This window comes from Manis pentadactyla, chromosome X, assembly GCF_030020395.1.
Source record: "Manis pentadactyla isolate mManPen7 chromosome X, mManPen7.hap1, whole genome shotgun sequence".
Classification (NCBI taxonomy): domain Eukaryota; kingdom Metazoa; phylum Chordata; class Mammalia; order Pholidota; family Manidae; genus Manis; species Manis pentadactyla.
This window is the reverse complement of record NC_080038.1, coordinates 136,511,788-136,516,410: the sequence shown is the minus strand read 5'-3', so window position 1 is coordinate 136,516,410 and position 4,623 is coordinate 136,511,788. Positions and strand designations below refer to the sequence as shown.

Below are 4,623 nucleotides of genomic sequence, written 5' to 3'. Positions count from 1 at the left end.
CTAGGTTCTACATTGTCTCTGATCACATGACAAGATTAAAATAAAGGAAACAAAATATTCTAAACATCTATAGTCAAATCTTTTTTCTTTTTTCTTAGAATTTTTTATTGAAGTATAATTGGCACACAAAAAACTTTTAATGGCACAATTTTATTTTCTCCCTCAAAACATCTAAATCCCCAGCATTGATTTCCAGAAAAGGTCCCCAGTATTGCTTCTTTGAAATAAAAGGATGGTCTTTTAAGTTTTTAGGGCATTGGGTAAAAAAAAAAATTACAATGCTTTTTTTCTTTCTCTTTGATACATGCAGGTGAAGGTATTTCTTACTGGAAAGTAACATTTCCATCTATCATATGGCATTAAAGCATTTTTCATATTAGGCAAAGTAATAAAGGATCACACTCCTTAGCCTTAGGCATCTCAGAGAAAAAGAGAAAACTTGAAATGGTGAACATTGTAGAAAATATTTGAGTATTGAAAATGTTTGATTTTAAGGCTTCAAGTATATTTTCTAATAGGATGAAATTACTTTGGATCGTTTTCCCAATATGCCAGATATGGAAGTACACATTGGAACGGCATAGGGCAGAGAAACTTCCTTCAAAAAGTGGAAGACAAGGACCACATCTCATTTGTGTCTGTATCCCTGTGCCTAGCACGGGGCTCCACACAGAACAAATTCTTCTTTGAGGGTTGTTGAGTGACTTAATGGTCTTTCTTCTGTGGCTTACCTCTGTCTAAAGCATGGTATTTCTGGGCTAATCCTCCAGATTTTGCCAGGGCTTTATTCTTAGGAGCCAACTGGTCTGGTGCCCTGCCAGTGATGACTGACTCAGGAAAGGCAGATGGTAGTTCAAGCTAGGAGAGCCCCACAGTTGTTTCATACTCTGGGGTTGTAAGCTGGTTGGCCAGACTCATAATATGATTAAAAGTTTAAGGGAATCATAATATTAGTAATAGTGAGAATTATAGAACCATAGCCTGTTTTTAAAACTTAGCAACAGTTTTGCCAATTTCCTTATCCATGATGGGAAATTGAAGTCTAGAGAGGGTGTGCAATTTACCCAGAGTACCAGAAAGAAGACGAGACTTGGGGCCTGAAGAACCAGAGTTTGAATCCTGTTTCACAACACTGTGCAAGTTACCGAGCTCTCTGTGCCTCAGTTCCTTCACTGGCCAACAGGAGGATAATCGGGGTACCCCCTGGGGAGGCTGCACATTGGCTTTCCTACCCCGCACGTTCCACTCTCCACCTTTCTCCATCCTGTTCTCTTTCCCAGGGGGCTTCTTTCTTCATATTATGTCAGCGGCTCCTGGGCCCTCAGGAGTCCATGGGTTTGCTGATGGGACCCCAAGGAGAGTTGGGGGAGGCAGGGGAGCAAAGACAGGGGGCTTCACCAGTCTGGCCAAGGCTCTTGGGAGAAGTCACGGCTCTTCTCAACACAGCCTTTTCCTCAAGATCATTGACCTTTCCAGGTTCCAGGAGCCACTCCTTTTTCTCATCTCTTTAAGCTTAGGGGACAGCAGCTTGGCTGTGACTCACACTGTGTCATTTCACACTCCTGGATGGTCAATGTGTACTTGCCTCTTTGTCAAGTGATTCCAGTTTGTATGTACTGCTTCCTTTTTTTGGCTCTGACTGATACAATATGCTTGGAACAGAGCCTAGCACATAGTAGGCTCTTGGTTCATGGAATCTGTTGCCTGTAGTAGTAGTAGTGTAAGTGGTAGGAGTGTGGCTGCAGAGATGAACGCCTTGGTATTTTCCAGAGCCACACAGTGAATGAAGTGCAAAGCATGTGGTAAGCATTCATCTCCCACCGTCCTCAACACTTCCCTGTCTGTTGTTCTTCACCTGTCCATGATGGAGAGGAAAATGGTTGCCTGACCTCTAACATCTTGCCCCGTGCAGCCAGAGTGAAGCAAACTCTCAAGCAAATTCCATCCTGTATCTGGTGCTCTGTGTGGTTTTTAAACCTGCCTTCTATTGTTTAAAAAAAAGCAAGACTAAAGAAAATGATTGCAAGTGTAGTTTAAGGTTATTCTTGAAATCATTGACAGTTACAACACCACTTGTCCAATGCCCAGAAAACAAGAACTGAAGAGAAATAGCAGTACCTAGTTCTGGCCTTGGCTATCTCTGATTTGCCGTGTGACAGGGGAGAGGAACTTTGGGTGTGTTCTGCAACCTGGTAGGATGAAGAAGAATATGTTTGAAAACATCAGAAATGGAAAATTTCAATAAGGATGAAACCAATATACATTGATGAACTTCAATTTTTTTCTTATTCACTTGGTGGAAGATAAAAAAGTGAACAATTAAAAATCCCAACAGGAGTTATTTTATGAAGTCAATTGCAATATTTTAATAGAAAATATGAAATGAATCTGTTCTTAATGCTCTGATGAATTTTCATTGGTTAGCAGTACAACCTTTAAGACATGTTTTATAAAAAAATATAGAATATAATCATATAAAGAAATGAAAGGCTGTTATTTGCATTAATTTCAATCATTTTGACCTGCCCTATTTAGTGTAGTCTGCTGATTATATATATATCATCACATAATGGGGTAGTATTCTCACTATTAACTGCAGGTAAGAGTATAAACAAACTTAAAAATTTCCTTGTGAGCATTTAATAATTGGAAGTGGTGATCACTAGACGCTGTCTGGGGCTCGCTAACAAAATGGTATGCTCCAGTAACAGCATTAGGTATAGCTTAGAAACAGCGTTCTCTTTGTTCAGTAGTGTTTAGACTGTGGTCATGAGAATGCTATAAATTTGTTGTGTCTGGAAATCAGCAGGACATTCTGCTGGGCCTTTCTTGTTGTTCTGGTGTATGAGATGAAGATGTGTGAGCGGGATGAAAGCTGGACCAAGCAGGAAGGCTTTAGTTCAGTTTTTTTTCACGATGAAGTTGTGTGAATTCCTGTTGGAGGACCCTAGGGACATGCTGCTTCTATCCTTGACCCTCTCTCTGTCTCTTTCTTTTAGTCTTATTTTGAAATAATTATAGATAGATTTGAAAGGAGTTTCAAAAGTTATGTACAGGGGGATCCTATGTACCCTTCACCTAGCTTCCAGTGATGAAATGTTATGTAATCACAGGACGCTATCAAAACTAGGACATTGACACAATGCACAGTATTTATTTGGATTTTACCACATTTTACAAGTTCCTTTGGCTTCTTTAGGTCCTTTGCATTTTCATGTGGATGTTAGAATAACTGTCAACTTGTATTAAAAAGTCTCTCTGGGATTTTGATTGGGATTGGTTAATTGGGGAAGAATTAGCATCTTACAATATTAAGTCTTCTGATCTATAAACAAAGTATGAATCTCCATTTAGTTCCTTATGTCATGAACATCTCCACAGTGTTTTCTAGTTTCTAGTGTATAGGTCTTTTAAATCTTTTGTCATATTTATCCTTAATTATTTCATAATTTCTGGTGATATTCTGATTTATACTATTTTTAACTTCAATTGCTTATTATTAATAAACAATAAGTTTCACTTTATTATTAATATGTAAACATACAATTGATTTTTGTGTATTCATCTCTTTTTTTTTTTTTTAAATATGGAACGCTTCACGAATTTGCGTGTCATCCTTGCACAGGGGCCATGCTAATCTCTGTATCGTTCCAATTTTAGTATATGTGCTGCAGAAGCGAGCACCGTGTATTCATCTTTTATCCTACAACCTTGATAAATTCAGTTATTAGTTGTGGAAGGTTTTTTTTACATTGATAGAATTTAGTCATAGATTGTCATATAGTCTTTGAAGGATACTTTTGCCTCTCTTTTTCCAAGCTGAATGTCTTTTTTTATTGTTGTACTGCACAGAGCCTCCAGTACAAAGGTCAGTTTTAGTTTGTAGTGTCCTGCATGTAAACACCCAGAACAACTTTTGTCATATGAATACCTGCCCCTTCCCCCAACACTGGTAAAGCCCATGTTGGGACACTACATCTACTAACATGAAGATACCTTCCAGATTTAAAACAACATGAGGATATCTGGTAGGGAATGTTTATCCAATGAAGTCTTGACAAGCTTGAAGGCAGTGATTTCAGACGGGAAGCCAGAAACTGAAGAAATCTACATGGATATTGGGGAAAATGTGGTTAGAAACGTTGCCTCGCAGTAGCCAAGAAATAAATGGTATTCAAGGTTCGTAAGAGGGATTTGTTGAAGGGAAATAGGATGACTTAAAAATCCTCATAGACTTATAAGGCCCACATTATTTGGAGAGATTTTAGGTAAGAAATTAAAAATGCTAGGCAATGATGAAGAGTGGAATGAACAGAATAAACTGCATTTTAGGGGTGTTCATGGGGAATGGATGGAAGAAACTCCCTCTTCATTCTGTGTTCATCAACAGAATTATATATGGGAGATAAAGAAGGGTGGCAAGTCAGTTTGGGACCCACCTTTAGGGGGTGTTAAAGGAACAAGCACATCTTGGGTTCCCCTATATTACCTTGCCACACAGAGGTGTCAGGAGTGGTGCTTTGCCACGTCAAAGCCACCCCAAGGCTACCATTGGCTGGAGCAGTGCCTTGATGACCAAAGAAAGCTGAAGACTGTGTCTTCTCATTGTCCTCAGGAGGGTAT

The 4,623-nt window shown here is 39.0% G+C and overlaps 1 non-coding gene across 1 annotated transcript; it reads right to left on the bottom strand.

Moving 5' to 3' along the window:
- Nucleotides 1–3,580: 3,580 nt before the first annotated feature.
- On the bottom strand, nt 3,581–3,684 carry LOC118913898 (U6 spliceosomal RNA). The gene has a single exon (XR_005025399.2). It is a non-coding gene; the product is annotated as a U6 spliceosomal RNA (small nuclear RNA).
- Nucleotides 3,685–4,623: the final 939 nt, after the last annotated feature.